This window comes from Tachyglossus aculeatus, chromosome 20 (assembly GCF_015852505.1).
Source record: "Tachyglossus aculeatus isolate mTacAcu1 chromosome 20, mTacAcu1.pri, whole genome shotgun sequence".
NCBI classification, from domain to species: Eukaryota; Metazoa; Chordata; class Mammalia; order Monotremata; family Tachyglossidae; genus Tachyglossus; species Tachyglossus aculeatus.
Window position 1 is genome coordinate 27,639,314 of NC_052085.1, and position 17,310 is coordinate 27,656,623.

Genomic DNA, 17,310 nt, shown 5'->3' on the forward strand with positions numbered 1-17,310 from the left:
GTCATATTGAGCACTTACCGTGTGCAGAGCACTGTACTTACAGCTTGGAAGATTACAATATAATAGAGTGGGTAGATACATTTCCTGCCCAAAGTGAGCTTACATTATAGAGAGGGAGGCAGATTTTACTATGAATAAATAGATTATGGATACGATTGAGTCAGATTGTCCCGACTCAGTTGTTTTCTCCAGCAGTCTGAAGGAAATGATGGGGGAAATGTACTGTGAACCGTTTGGGAGTTTTAAAGTGGGTTTCAAAGTCTTTGCAATCATCTAGACGTGTTAAGGCCTAGACTCTTGGAAGCACTTTAATATTAATAATAATAATAATAATGACGGTATTGTTAAGCACTTACTATGTGCCAGGCACTGTTCTAAGCGCTGGCGTCGATACAAGGTAATCAGACTGTCTCACGTGGGGCTCACAGGCTTCATCCCCATTTTACAGATGAGGGAACTGAGGCACAGAGAAATTAAGTGGCTTGCCCAAGGTCACACAGCTGACAAGTGGTGGAGGCGGGATTAGAACCCACATCCTCTGACTCCCAAGCCTGTGCTCTTTCCTCTGAGCCAAGCTGCTTCTCTAAGAAGTTAAGAATTTCACTTTTCTTCTGTTCATACCGTCAATCCTGAACAGACCCAAGAGCAGATCCTCTTGAAATCTAACCTGAACTGAATTTCTGTTGTGGGGTTAGAAGTTGCAGCCCGTGATAACAGCAGCCAGGTTGGGAGATAGCTAATGCCATGATCTTTGCCCAATAGTGTGTGACAAGGAGCTACTGCTCTCCCCGCACCCCTCCATCCCGATTTGTAATGAGGCATTCTCTGAGCCGCCGTCGGGAGAGAAGGTGTCACCCTGCTCATCCTGCATTAGACACCTGAGAGATTGGCTCACTTTCTATACTTCAACTTGTGAGAGAAAGTGACGGGTCGAGGAATTCCTGAGAAACCTCATGCTGGCCCAGTATGTTCCTCCTGTCATTTGCCTATAGAGGTTGACACTTACAAGAGGACTGAAGAAGCAGCATGGCTTAGTTGCAAGAACATGGCCTTCGGAGTCAGAGGTCGTGGGTTCTAGTCCCGGCTCCGCCACTCATTTGCTCTGTGACCTTGGGTAAGTCACTTCACTTCTCCGTGCTACAGTTACCTCATCTGTAAAATGGGCATTAAGACTGTGAGCCCTCTGTGGGGCAGGGACTGGGTCCAGCCTGATTAGCTTGGACCCAGCCTGATTAGCTTTCTATATACTAAACCCCAGCGTTTAGTATATAGAAAGCGCTTAAATGCCAGTAAAAAATGGAATTATAGGCAGGAGGAGCAGATGGATAAAGTGATGAGGGAAGGGCAAACTGAGCTGAGAGAAGGATTAGGTTCTCGGAAGCAAGGAAGGAAGGTAGTGGTGATCTGGTAGAACTGGAGCTTTAGGCTTCTAGTGTGTGTTGTGAAGGACTTTATAATACTTTGTGTAAAAGTTATGATTCATCAATGATGGCTTGTCTTGGTTTGAGAAGCCCCCACATCTCCCTCTCCTGCTTCTTCCTTCTGCCTCCTCCCAGTAAGCTCTCCTTGGAGGTCACACATGTTCCAGTATCCATGGCCGCTCTTTTCCCCTTCATCCCTCCCTGCTGCCAATCCACGCCACAGTCGAGAGGGCATGTGAGACAGGCGGTGCGGTACTTTTGTGATCCTACCTTTTCCTTTTGGGATATTCCTTCATCTTCAGTGTCAGAATCTTGGTGCCTCGGGGACATTCTGTCACAGAGGAAGTTGTCATCTTCTCTTACCTTATGACTGCAGATGGTGCATTGTAATGAAGGAGAAGCCCAGATGCCAGGCAGGCTGAGAGGGTAAGGCAAAATGTCTAGCTCTATTTTGGATGGAGAATCAGGGAGAAAACTCATCAATTCCTTATTAATCAGACATTGTGCATTCATTCCTTAACTGGGCTCTGTGGATTTACTACCTTTTTTTCAGCTAACTAATCTCATATCAAATTATGTAGGCGTTTAGAATTTATTAATGATTCACAGGCCTCTGTGGCGCTCACTGAACTTGCCATAATTTTAAAGTGTGATTCTTGTGCGACTTTCTTTTTTTAAACTCACGGACATGTCACTGAGAGAAACGCTTCACACCCAGTAATGAGTTTTTGCCACTCCACAAACAATGAACTTCAAGAGAAATTAAAGTTAAATAGAGGCTTGGAGGAGAAAAGGGTGATATTGGATTTTGGAAAAACTTTCTTGCCTCACTGCAAGCCACTGGAATGGAAAGGTGTGTGATATGGTTGATGCTTCCCTGAGCTTGACAATTTTCTGGTAGGGAAGTAGGCTGGGCAGTACGAGTTACCTTTGGAGTTCAGAACTCTCTTTTTGGAGCCCACATCTGGTTCGATCCTGTCATTCATGCTTGGCCTTCTGGAAAGAACATACGCCTGGAAGTCAGGCAACTAAGCACTAAACACTTGGATGCCCACCCCCATAGCACTTAGGTTCGTATCCTTAAACTCTGCTGTTTCCCCTAACCGTGCTTTATTTTAATAATAATAATTATGGTATTTGTTATGCACTTACTATGTGCCAAGGAGTACTGTTCTACGTGCAGGGGTAGGTATAGGTAATCAGGTTGGGCACAGTCCCTGTCCCACGTGGGACTCACAGTCTTAATCCCCACTTTGCACATGAGGTAACTGAGGCACAGAGAAGTGAAGTGACTTGCCCAAGGTCACACAGCAGACAGAGAAGCATCGTGGCTCAGTGGAAAGAGCCTGGGCTTGGGATTCAGAGGTCATTGGTCCTTATCCCAGCTCTGCCACTTGTCAGCTGTGTGACTTTGGGGAAGTCACTTCACTTCTCTGTGCCTCAGTTCCCTCACCTGTAAAATGGGGATTAAGACCGTGAGCCCCACGTGGGACAACCTTGATTACCTTATATCCCCCCCAGCGCTTAGAACAGTGCTTGGCATATAGTAAGCACTTGACAAATACCAACATTATTGTATTAAATGGCAGAGCTGGGATTAGAACCCCAGAGCTGGGATATATGTTGCCAACTTGTACTTCCCAAGCGCTTAGTACAGTGCTCTGTACACAGTAAGTGCTCAATAAATAGGATTGTTGATTGATTGATTAATCGATCAATCAGTCAGTGGTATTGAGCACTTACTGTGTGCAGAGCACCGTACTAAGCGCTTGGGAGAGTACAACACAGCAGGGTTGGCAGGTACGTTCCCTGGCCACATGAGTATAAATCTAGAGGGAGAGACAGACATGTCTGTGCCACTAGGCTGTAAACCCCCTGGTTTGCAGGGAACCTGTTTAACAACCGTAATGTATTGTACCCTCTCAAGAACTTAGCACAGTGCTCTGCATATGGTAAGCATTCAGTATGATCGATTGAGGTGATTCAACCCCTGTCCTCCGCCACTAATCTACTCTCTGTCATTGGGCCAGTCATTTAACCTCAGTTTCCTTAGCTGTAAAATGCAGAGAAGATATCTTCTCTACTTCCCTCTGAGATGGTGAGTCCCATGAGGGACAGGGACTGCGTCTGATCTGATTATCTCATTTCTTGTTTATCTTGGCACATAGTAAGACACTTTATGAATGCCATCATTGTTATTATTTCCTTGTATCCAATATCCGGGAAAGAAACAGTTTAATGAAACCTGGCATCTGCCAACTTTGAGCACACTGAGGGGAGAAGTCTTAAGGTAGGTTAACATGCAAAATCTGGAATGCAAGCACCTGGATGTAGAAGAGTGTATCCTAGCAACCTAAATGCAATGCACTCTATATTGGGGATGGTGCAGTGTTTCTCTAGTAATGTTTCTGTCATTAGGGAAAATCAAATCCCATCCCCTCCACACCAGCCCCCTTGTTGACTCTTGGTGTGATCTTGCAATGGATGCAACCCAGCCCCACTGAATGGTGAGGCTGTAGGCGAACCATTAGCACTATAATTAAATTATCTATGCAGATTCTGTAGGAGCAGAGTGGCTCAGTGGAAAGAGCACGGGCTTTGGAGTCAGAGGTCACGGGTTCAGATCCCGGCTCCGCCAATTGTCAGCTGTGTGACTTTGGGCAAGTCACTTAACTTCTCTGTGCCTCAGTTCATCTGTAAAATGAGGGTTAAGACTGTTAGCCCCCCGTGAGACATCCTGATCACCTTGTAACCTCCCCAGCGCTTAGAACAGTGCTTTGCATATAGTAACCACTTAATAAACGCCATCATTATTATTATTATTAGGACCGAGGCTTATCCATCCATCCATTTGAGACTCCAAATTAACTGGAGATTCGTCTTCGTTGGATCATTCAGAGCCAGCATCATCCACATTTCCCCTAGATGGGGAGCCCCATGTGAAAAAGGGCTGTTTTCCATCTGGTTATTCTGTAACTACTCCAACCCTTAGCACAGCACTTGGCACATAGTAAACACTTAACAAATACCACTATTGTTATTTCTCCCAAAGTTCAGTCACCTATTGTCCCCCCCCCCCCCACACACACACACCATTCAGCATTCATCTTGGAGTCATTTCCAATTGTTTCATGATCTCGTGTTGATTGACCTTCAATGGAGAGGATAGAATCCTATGCCCCCTTTAAAACCACTGCAGATTCTCAGAAGTTCTAAGCCAAAAGAACCAAGAATAGTCCAAAGGCTAATTGGTTGAAGATTCAGTCACCTGTCTAGGCATAGCTTAGTGGAAAGAGCCCGGGCTTGGGAGTCAGAGGTCATGGGTTCTAATCCTGCCTCTGCCACTTGCCAGCTGTGTGACGTTGGGCAAGTCACTTCACTTCTCTATGCCTCATTTACCTCATCTATAAAATGAGGATGAAGGCTGTGAGCCCCATGTGGGGCAATCTAATTACCTTGCATCTATCCCAGCGCTTAGAACAGTGCATGGCACACAGTAAGCGCTTAACAAATGCCATCATTATTAAATCTGAAATGGTTGTTGGAGTTCCCTAAGCAAACTCATCCTCTCCACAGATATCCCTTCAGCCCTCCCTGGTGACCTGCATCCTAACTATTCCCTGTTGGAGTATAAATAATTGAGGGTTGAAAAATTTTACTCTTTATTAAAACGGATCTCAATAGAGAAGATGCATTGCAGTGATCTCCTGAAAGACTTCCCCGAGACATAACAACACTCCATGCAAACAAAACAAGTAAATTATTCACTTCTCTAAATAGCAGAGCCTGGAAATGAGCAGGTCACATTTGGAATGCTTTAAGATCGTACTTAAGGAAATGTCGTAAAAGTCAAATTTGCTTTGTAATGTTGGTTGAGAGCTTGCTCCGTGGGCAGTACTGGGAGTGAACGCTTAACCACAAGTGATGTTCCACTTGGCTCTTAATAGTAGAAACTCTTTTATTAAGCATTGGAGCATTAGGAGTGTGTTTTGAAAATCCATTCCCTATTTTGGGGCAGGGGATTGGGAAAGACAGTAGTGGGAGAACTGGGTGAGATGAGGCTACAATCTGCGTACCACAATCTGAATATTGGCTTAAATAATGGAATTTCATAAAAAGAACTACATAGGGGAATTGAGTTAATGGTGGAATACATAATACAGTGCAATTAAGGTGGGATTTATAGTGGAATTTGGAATTGAAAAAGTTGCTGTCTCCCAACCCTGAAATGCGCTCTCCCTCCAAACTTGCTCAGCACTTTTCTTTCCTTTGTTTAAAAATCTCTTGGAAATCCCACCTCCATCAACCAGTCAATCAATCAATGGCATTTGTTGAGCGCTTACTGTGGGCAAAGCATTATAGTAAAGCACTTACTGGATTAATGCAAAGAAGTGTTGAACGGGCTGGTGAGAGTGATCATGGACTGCTTCAACTTTGACTTTAACTTCTTGTTAAGACTGAGTTGCTCACAGGAATGCCAATAGGTGTACCAAGGCTTTGAATCATTTTACTCTACAGTAATTTAAAGATGTTTTAATCTTTAGTTCTTCCTGGGTTCAGTATCTATCCCCTTTCAACACTTGCGAAACCCAAGCTTATTAACCATTCCATGTAGATTCCTAGAATTACACTCAGAGAAAGGAAAACTTGTAATTTAAAAAATAGGAAATTAGGATTTGCAGACTATTTACAGAGAGCTTTGAGTGATTCTTGTATATAAGATGGATTCCCCATTTAGTAGAACATCATACTTTCCAAGCACTTAGTACAGTGCTCTGCACACAGTAATCACACAATCAAATCTTTGTGATTCCCCTTTGTTGCTGTCAGTGAATAGAGACAAAGTATCAGAGCGCTTGCTATCTGATTTTCATTGGCAGCTGCGATATCAAGACCCCATCCCTAGCTCACTGACTTCCTTCTCAGGGAGAGGAGGGAAGAGCTGTGTGAGGTTAAAAACCCTCAGCATTCAGTTTCACCAATACTATGAATCTCAGAATGCTGTGAGGCCTGGAATAAGATTGTGCTGAGGGGGCTCATTCATTCGATCATATTTATTGAGCGCTTACTGTGTACAGGGCACTGTACTAAGCACTTGGGAAGTACAAGTCGGCAACATATAGAGATGGTCCCTACCTGACATCTGGAAATGGAAGTTCAAGTCTTTTATGATAAGAGCAACTGTGGGCCACTGCAAATTCTAGACTGTGAGCCTGTTGTTGGGTGGGGACTGTTTCTATATGTTGCCAAATTGTACTTTCCAAGCGCTTAGTACAGAACTCTGCACACAGTAAGCGCTCAATAAATATGAATGAAGGAATGAAATTCAGTTTCCCCAGGTCAGTTCCAATCCATGGGCATGCATGCATATATTCATAATTTCAGAATTATGAAATTCAGAGAAGCAGCGTGGCTCGATGGAAGGAGCACGGGCTTGGGAGTCAGAGGTCATGGGTTCAAATCCCAGCTCCGTCAATTGTCAGCTGTATGACCTTGGGCAAGTCACTTCACTTCTCTGTGCCTTAGTTCCCTCATCTGTAAAATGGAGATTGACTGTGAGCACCCCTGTGGGACAAGCTGATCACCTTGTATCCTCCCCAGCACTTAGAACAGTGCTTTGCACATAGTAAGCGCCTAACAAATGCCATTATTATTATAATTTATTTATCCATATATATCCATATTAATTTATCCCCATCTAGTCTGTGAACTTGTTGTGAAAAAGGAATGTGTCTACCAATTCTGTTATATTGTACTCTCTCAAGTGCTTATTTATTTATTTATTGGGTGATTAATTTTTAAAATTGGCCTAACAGCATCTGGGACCTCCCCAGCTAATACCAGATGGATGGTTCACTTTTTTTGCATAGTATTTGTTAGGCACTTACTATGTGCCAGGCACTGTACTTGAGCACTGGGGCAGATACAAGATAATCATAAGGCTCACAAGTCTTGATCCCCATTTTACAGATGAGGTAACTGAGGCCCAGTGAAGTGACTTGCGCAAGGTCACTCAGCAGACAAGTGGCAGAGCTGGGATTAGAGCTCAGGCCCTTCTGACTCCCAGGCACATCTTCTAGCCACTAAGTCATGCTGCTTCCACATATGTATTATCAATCAATCAATCGGTAGTATTTATTGAGTGCTTACTAAGTGCAGACCACTGTTGTCAGTGCTTGAGGCCCTGTTATCCTATTTCCCTTTCCCCAACTTCATTTCCCTCTTGACCGTGGAGAGAGAGGCTGCTTCCTGACCCCCAAAGCAACACAGTTGGGCAAATGAACTGGCAGTTCTGCCTGGGAAAGTCAATGGGACCGTCCTTATGTGACGAGCTGATGACATTTGAGTTTTTGTGGAGAGAACAGAGGACAATGGACTGTTGGCTCCTCAGAGCTCTGCTTTGGCAGGGGAAGGCTGTTTCCCCTGGGGTATTTTTTTTTTTTTTTTTTTTTTTTTTTTAGTGTTCTGATCATCTAGCGGTCATTCTGTCATTGCTATTGCTGTTAACCACTGGTGAGTTTGTTTGCTGTGGCTTCACAACGATTTTACATGGCAAGAAGAACCAGGCTTAGAGTCAAAGGTTGTAGCAAACACTAACGGGAAAATACTAATGGATTTTACCAAGGGTTCTCAGCCCTCCTTAGCCCTGGCCCGGGAGCTGATAAATTTACTGATGGAGATCTCTCTGCTCTCTCTCTTACAGCCTTTAGCCACGTACTCTCAATCAATCAATCAATCATATTCATTGAGCACTAATGATATGCACAGCACTGTACTAAGCGCTTGGGAGAGTACAACAGAATTAGCAGACACATTCCCTGCCCATAATGAGCTTACAATCTAGAGGTGGAAACAGACATTAATATAAATAAATACCTTTTTTATAATATATAATTTAAAGTTGCAGTCAAATGTTCCCATCATAGCACCTTATTCTACACCCCAAGGGATAGGTAAAATTGCCACACCCTATCCACCACGTGGTCTGTGCCTCCAGTAGCAGAGTGTATACACATGAATTCCCCCAGGCTTGACAGACACTGTAATTTTCTTGGCACATATGTTTTGCCTTTAAGCGAGCACATTTGTCAAAGCAGAGATACCAGTGATAGGTACCATGGAAATAATTAGACAGAAAATCCCCTCTTGAAAGGTGAACCATGGGGAGCAAAAAAGATTTAAAATCTTTATTGCCAAGACATGTTGACTTCAACTTCATAAAGTGTGTCTGTGGAAATGTTTTTCATTGCTGTTCCCAGAATATTGGCATCAGGGAAGGGAAACATTGGCTGGCAATTCTGTTTTCCATCTCTTCCAACCTATCCTTTTGTTAAGTCTCTTCTGGCTACAGGATTCGTCCACCTGACTGGGGATGTGAGGAACTGAAATGAGAAGTCACCTCAGGGAATGTGTCTGTTTATTATTGTATTGTAGTCTCCTAAATGTTAGTACAGTGCTCTACCACCAGTAAGCACTCTAAATATGACTGACTAATTTGATAGGATTTCTCTTCAACTCCCTGAATGTTCCCCTCTAAGCCTCTAAACCCTGTCCACCATGACATCTTAAAGCCTGCTGGTCTGGTCCAGCCAGCCTGTGGTGGAACAAGTGCACAAGGTTGCTATTTATTCACTGATATTTGTTGAGCACGTACAGTGTGAAAAACACTGTGCTAAGGACCGGAGAAGAACACAATAAAGGATAAATAAGACTTGGCTCCTGGGCGAAGATGACGATGATGATAATGGTGTTTAAGCACACATAGTAAGCTATGTGTCAAGTGTTATTCCAAGTGCTGGGGTAGATGCAAGATAATCAGGTTGGACACAACACCTGATCCTCATGGGGTTTACAGTCTTAATCCCCAGTTTACAGATGAGGCCCAGAGAAGTGACACAGCAGACAATTGGTGGAGCTGGGATTAAAACCCAGGTTCTTCTGAACCCCAGGCCTGTGCTCTATCCACTAGGTTATACAGCAGTCTCAGGATGAGCTATTCCTACAGTACATTTGGGGAAGAGGAGCCCTCCAGTCAGTCGATCAATGATATTTATTGAGCACTTACTGTGTGCTAGGGCAGTGTACTAAAGTGCTTAGGAAAGAACAATACGATGGAGTTGGGAGACAAGTTCTATGTCCACAAGGAGCTAGCAGTCCACAGGGCTGGGGAATAGTTTAGTTGAATTTCTTAAGGGATTTGAAAAGGAGATAATGGTGGATTCCACAAATGATACTGAGTCTCTCAGCCTGGCAGGCTTTCTCTGAGACGTGGACTCTAACCAGTTTGGTCCACCTTCGTCCCCGAGGGTGCAGGAAGAAAGGAACTTATCAGTGAGATGTTAGGTTATGTCTGCTGACTCTAGTGATCACCAGGGGTATCAGATGGAGCTGTTTGCATTTTGGTTGGAAAAACCCCTTCTGGAGAGAGCACGGGGATGCCATTTTGTGCTCTGAGTTCAATATTCCTGACATGCTGGCTTAGTTTCCTCCGCTCTTCACCATCAGGAGAGGAAAAGATCTAATCCCCAGGTGAGGCTTTTTCCCTCCCGGGGAGTCATGAGGATTGAATTCTAGGTAACCTTGCCAAATATGGATATCCTAGAGAATCTGACTGCTTGTTTATTGAAGCTTTAGTGCTTTCTAAAAGCTTTTAAATAATTGAAAACACCTGAGTGAGTCTTTGGAAAGAAGCACCTGTCCAGTGATCAAACCTTTCCCCGAACTGAAAGCTTTATAGTTGTCCTCTCCTACCCACAAGTTTGGGTATATTGACTGTAGTGGAAATCGTTGTTTTTTTTTATCAGAGGGGCTGAATTTTCATTCTGTGTGTGGAAGCTTTGAAGAAGACGAAGGGGCAGAACTTCCAAGTTAAAGGTACCATGTTGGAAACATGTCTTTTTCCATCTGGACCTTTGCTCCAAAAGTGAAAAAGAAATGGTCAGACATAGATTAATGGTTAGTGCAGTGTCCATTGATGCTCAAATGGCTATAGAAATAGAAAAGTGTATCAAAAAGCCGAGATCTCCACTGGGGAATCCCATATAGGTTTCGGTGATAACGGGCCACTGGATTTAATGTTAAGCTGAAGATCTCTAAGGCTGTAGTTTAGGCCAATCCTTTAGATAACTGAAGAGCTTTGATCTCCCCCCAGAAAACACCTCCAACGTCTCAGAAAGTTCATCAAAGCCATTTACAAGTCTTTCTCAGCATCAAATGGCAAGACAGGAGCATCAGCCATGCAATTTTAATAATAATAATGGCACTGGTGCAGTGGAGGAGGCTGATCTCCTCATGCCAAGCTTCTTGCCATCCTGCAGAAACAGCTGCAGTCATGCATATGTACGGAGCAGATGAATGTATGTGCTGAGGATTGTTATATAGCAAACATGGTTTGATTAATCCCGCTCTCTCAACAATGTAGGAAGAGCACAGGCCTGGAAGTTAGGAAAGCTGGGTTTTAATCCTAGCTCCACCACGTGCCTGCTGTGTGACTGGTGTCAAGTCACTTCACTTCTCTGGGCATCAGTTTCCTCATCTTTGAAATGGGAATTAAATACCTGTTCCCCTTCCCCCTTAGAATTTGTGTCCCAAGTAGGAGAGGGATTGTAATCAGACCTGATTTTCTCTAATCCACCTCTGTGCATAGTACAGTGCTTGGCATAGTAAATTCTCAACATCCCACAGTTATTATTATCATTATTATAATTACTGTTATTGAAAATGCATTAAGGTGAAAACGCAACCTCTAAAGTAGCAGCATCTTTCCTAGCAAATCCCTAACCTTCTGCTGGAATCCAAATGTTTTATTTTTCTAACTTCAGGTCAGTAACTACACGTGTGTGTTGTTCTCCATAAAACACTTAAGCAATATGCAGGTTCAGTTAATGCAAAAGAAATCACTAATACATTCCTGAATTACTCTTAGAAAATGGAAATGTAAATAAAGTTCTTAAGCTGGGGAGATGGGGACCATCTGTTCTATATTTCCACAGAGGACCGAACAAAGGGAAATCGATTTAAATTGCAGCAGGAGGGGTGTAGGTTAGACAGATGGAAACATTTCCTGACGTTAATAGTTACGAGACACTAGAAGGGATTACTAAAGAGGCTAGTGGAATTTCCTTCCCAGGATGTCTTTGAGAAGAGGAGGAAAATCCGTGCCAGGAGTGGTGTAGATGCTGTCATTGTCAATGAAAAGCTTTTGAGTCAGATATTTGAGTGACCCCGATGACCATTGAAGATCCCGAAACCAGAGACCCAGCTGACATCGAGTGGGTGACATCAAACACACACCCTCATGAAATAACCCCACATACCTTGTACCAAAGTTTGGATGATTTCTCCCAAATCCAGAGCCCTTCTCTGGGGTGTCCCCTGACTCCTCCCCTGTGCCTGGGAGTGAAAAGGATCTGGGTTCTAATCCCAGCTCTACCACTTGTCTGCTGGGTGACCTTGGGTAAGTGATGTCACTTCTTCACATCTCAGTTTCCTCATCTGTAAAGTGGGAATTAAGACCGTGAGCCCCTTATAGGACAAAAACTATATCCAACCAGATTAGTGTGTCCTACGTGGGGCTCACAGTCTTAATCCCTGTTTTACAGATGAGGAAACTGAGACACAGAGAAGTTAAGTTACTTGCCCAAGGTCACAGAGCAGATAAGCGTCCTACACCCCAGAGTTTAGTTTCAGTGCCTCACAGAGTAAGTGCTTAACATATACCACTAAAAAAAAACGCTGAGAAGATGAGCCTCCAGGGAGAGCTATGACATCTCATAAGCCACCACAGTACTCGTGGGCATGTGTGAGGAGAACGGAGAGAAGTGCCGAGTCAGTCAATGGCGTACATCCTCTGCGACAGGGGAGGGAGTTATTTGGACTTTCTTGGGCTTCCCTGTTTTGAATTTCTGCCTAGGTGCGAGAATTTAGAAAAATTACCCCAACCACAAAGTATCGGGGAAGCTAATAACTACTGAAACATTGGGATATTGAAGGATAATGACCCGTGGCTCTAAATGTTTGCACCAGCAAGGACAACTCTGCTTATTCTACTAACTTTCCAGAGTTTCTTTTCAGATGATTCTGTAATGATGTAGGACAAATCAGGAGAGAGATATTCTCCCATCTCCTCATCCTCCCAGTGAGTGAGGCAAGAGAGTATGAGTAGAAGTGACCAATATTTTTCTAAGTGATACTTCTTTCTCTCTGGGGAGTGGCAAGCTGCCCTAGTATCAGACCAGGACATCTTAAGGATGCTGACAGAGGCTCAGCTAGCTGCTTCCTGTCTCCCAACAGGCTTCAGCTTGCAGAGGCCTCAGCCCTCTTTGGAAGAGTGTGTGACAAAACAATCCTGGCACAATGTGAAATGCATGTAAATAAATCACTCGCTCATTAAACTGCTGGTCAGCCAGCTATTTCAGCGCTTAGTGTTTTGCACACAGTAAGTGCTGAATAAATACAGTTTAGCAGCAACCACAAAGAAAGCACATTAGGACCTGTAAAAACTATTTCCATATATCTACAGGGAGCTTATATTAAAGTCTACGTCTTCTCTGTGAAGTATTTAAGGGTTTACTGTGTGCAAAACACTGCCAGTAAGTGCTGGGGTAGATACAAACTATCAGATTGAACACAGTCCTGTGAGTCATATCCACGAACCATGCCTGAGAATGTACTGAAAACATGTATCGGTGCTTGAATTCCCCATTCTTTCTTTCAGAAAGACTGCCAGAAGAAAAATAGATAGAGCACACCTGAAACAAGCCAAACAAATGCTGTAACAATTCAAATTAGTGGTGGAGGATCTGTCAAGCAAATGGTCGTTAAGGGATGTGTTGAGGGATATTGTTCCAGAAAGCTGGCTTTCTGATCATCAGTTATAAAAGTAATATACAGATTGTGTTCCTCTCTTATCCTGGACAGATCCAATTTACCAAGTACTGGGGTTAAGCCCGCAGGTTTGCATTCAAGCAGAACAGAGCACATTTTTAGAATAATTCATGGAGATGACCAAGCCAAAATTCTAACTCCAGACCCCTCATCAACAGAATTCTGTGGAATGAAATAGATGTGATGTTAGCAGAATATTTCAGTTCTATGAGAACATTTCTATCCGCTTAAGTATAGGGGAAAAATGGAAGTATTATGGCTCCAAAGTACATAGCTACGTGGCATTTTGCTCCGTCTTTCAAGGATAAAAAATAGTAAACTAAGACAGAAGAAAATTCCCCAAGGATTAAATGTTGGGTAAATGAGGATTTGGGGGCCCTTGGTGTAATATTCACAATATCAATTTTTGATTGCTTCAGAGCATTTTTTATATTTGTTGATATGCTTAGTTTTCTTTTGTGGCGGAAAAGCAATCATCATAAGCCTACCTTAGGGAAAGAGGAAATCGCAAATGATCTGAAAGTCAAGAATAGTACAAATTGGGACCCAGAATTGATTTTAGATACTAGGAAAGATCCAAATCTATTTTGAGGACCAAACAGGCTTATCATATTACTTTTGTTGAAAACCAGGATTTTGGGACACCATCCAAAGTTTGCCATTTTTCCCTTTCCTCTTGGTGACATTGAAGGAATGGAGGAGTAGGTGAAGGGAGTGGTGGAAAATGAGAGAGAAGGTTCTCCAGTATTTTGGGGTGTCCAGGGTCCAGCTTGCTGAATTCTGTGGGACATAAACTCATCACGTACTAAGTGTGCTCCAGTCATGACATGGGAATCCAAACATTAAAAATGAGCTATGGAAGGTGGGGGACAGAGCCAAGTGGTCTGGCCAATTTTCCTCCAATCGACTACAAAGATAAGGAACTGTGCTAGCTAACTGGGACATATGCTTACCTAGGACTAGCTCTTAGCAAGTGGACAACCCTGTGATACGTACCTATTATGCATGCTTCAGTAACCCTTCCTGCCACAGAACATCATAATTGTGGACCCAGAGTTAATCAATAAGAATTTGTGCTTTAATGCCAAGCAGAGTTAAATAATGATTGGCAGAAGATTCTTTGCTTTTGGAGGGAAAATATAATCGAAGGCCAAGAAAGTTACGATTCAGTTAAAAGTGTCGGTCATAAGTTCAGTTTGCTTTGGACGTGGTATCTCAAACACCCAGATTTAAGATTAAATCTTAACTCCGTGGCTGTTAGTTCATTTGTTCACGTTCCCTTCCCTCTCTTCCCCTCGGTTCTGCTTTCCACTACGCAGCTTGATGAGAATACTGTTGGGTGGTTAGACAATGTTCAGCCAACTACGTGAGCCTGTTTAGGTATAGGTTGCTGTAATGTTGGAAGAAACGGCTTGTAAGCATGTGCACACGTGTGCAGTGTTGAATTCTGTGATCACTACAGCATACTGTTCCAGAATCCTACCCCCCACCCTGCCCTCCAAGAGAACGTTACCTTAGCCCCAAATGATGAAACTCACCACCATTTGTTGCTGGTAGTTTTTCAGGCAGCCAAGCACAATGTAAGGATTCTCCCAGGTTATTGTCCGGGGCTCGAAGATGTGTAGGCCTGCAGGGAGGGGAAGGAAAGAGTGAAAAGGAAGTGAGGATTAGGGAAGGTCATCTGAGTTACTCAGAGACAAAGCGCTGTCATTTTAATGGAAGACTGGGGAGTCTCGGGGGGAGGGATGACCCAGTAGAGTTGTGATATCCAGAAGCATCAAAAACTGTTGTGTCAGGAACACAAGGGGAAAGGAAATGTGGAAATCAAATTAAAAGTGGGATCGGGAAGTTTTTTCAGATGCCCAAGGAAAAGACGAAGGCGTAAGCCTGCCCACCAACAGAACTCAAAAAGACAATGGGGCTTTATTTGGCCCAGATCCCAATTGAAATTTTTTTTTTCTTGGATGCAGACCAGGGGGCTGGAAATGGGCCCTTGGCTGGTTCTGAGGAATGTGTGGAAGCCCAGGATGGGGATACTCTTTATTTTGGGGAGACCAAGTATGTGTGTTAATATAGTGCGGGAGGAAACCACATCCCACCCTTCCCCTGTCTTTGTGTAGAAGCCGGAGAGAAATAGTGGAAAAAGCACAGGGCCGGAACTCAAGAGTCCTGGATCTTAATCCCGGCTCCTCCACTAGTCTGCTGTGTGATCCTGGACAGCCAAGTCACTTAAAGTCTCTGTGCCTCAGTTTTCTCATCTTTAAAGTGGACATTGAAATACCTGTTCTCCCAGCCCTGTAGGTTGTGAGCCCCGTGGGAGACAGGAACTGTCTGATCAGATTCTATTGGGTCTATCCCTGTGCTTAGCCAAGTACTCAACAAATTCCACCATTAGTACTATTATTAATATGATCATTGTTATCGTTATTATCGTAGAAGGGAGGTCACACTACTTAGGATGACTCCCCCTATCTGAGGCCTGTGTCCTGGTTCCTGTGTCCTAATTCCCTGTGTCCTGGTCAGTACAGGTTAAATTGGAGGGGTCATACTAATAATAATAAAATGATGATGGTATTTGTTAAGTGCTTAGTATGTGTCAAGCACTGCTCTAAAGCGCTGGGGTAGATACGAGGTAATAAGGTTGTCCCATGTGGTGATATGGAAAGAGGTGGGAGCAGGGAGTCTGTTATAGTAATTCCTGTGGATACTTTCTAGCGTCCCCCATTCCTGAAACCCACATTCCTTCTCACAGAGACTCCAGGAATAGCTGTGCCCACTTGGACGTTTCTGGGAAATGGGTCAGTCAGTCAGTCATTCGGTAAATATTTACTGAGCTTCTGCAGGGGGTAGAACGTTTTCCTAGAGGGTTTCCCCCACAAAATTGCAAGCTCCTTGCGGGCAGGGATTATGTCTATGAAGCCTATTGTATTGTACTCTCCTAAGAGTTTAATACAGGGCTCTGCACACATGAAGTGCTCAAAAAACGCCCATCAATTATTTGATTGAAATACCTTGAAATATCCTGGGTATTGGAAGTCTGGGTCAGGGTCAAGCATTCTCCCTGTCACAGTGGACAGAAGTGAGTCCATCTCTCAACTTAAGCAGGGTTTCCCTCACAAAGCCATCACAGGTACTATGCCTCAAGAACACCACCAAGCCTCCCTTCGAGCGGGTACAGGATTGCTCAAAATCTTTGAAATAATAGTAATTATAGTATTTGCTAAGTGCTTACAATGTGCCAAGCAATGAGGCAGTTCAGATCAAAATGTAATCCCTGGCCCGCATGTGGCTCACAGTCTGAAATGGGGGAGAGAACAGGTATTCAATCCCCATTTTACAGATGAGAGAACTGAGGCACGGAGAAGTGAAGTGACTGCCCAAGCTTACCCAGCAGGCAAGTGGTGAGTTGGGCTTGGAACCCGGGTCTCCTGATTCAGTCTTGTGCCCTTTCTACTAGGTCCACGTGACTTTCAGTATTTAATTTCTCAGGGTATAGTGCGAGGTGCCATTTGACCCTTGGCTACCTGAAACACCCTGGGGTGGCCTTTTAAAGGGGGAAGACTCCAATTTTAAGCCTCTTTAATTCTTACTCATACAATTTGCCATACAAATTTCTGCCTCTGGCCTCTCCCGCATGAGCTTAAGTGTTTGAGTGGTCTTCAAGGTTAGGACCAAACGGCGCAGTTGAAATTAAGTTATGCTACAGTGCTCTTCAAGTCGACAGAAAATGTGCTTGGGTAAGCAATGTGGCCATTTGTAAAGAACCTTGGCTCCTTTTCAATGCTTAAGACAGATTTTTTTTTTTTCCACTGATCAGCTCCAGCACCTGGAAGTAAGAAGGGATATTATTGCCTTATGCTCACAGTTAGGCAAACTTACTCAGCAATCCGTTGACCAGAGAGACTAATTGTCCTTTCCCCTTTTCCATTTTCGATGAGTTGGTTATGCTTGGGGCATCACCTGAAGTTGTTTACCACAACTCTCTGTGATATTACATTTGTTT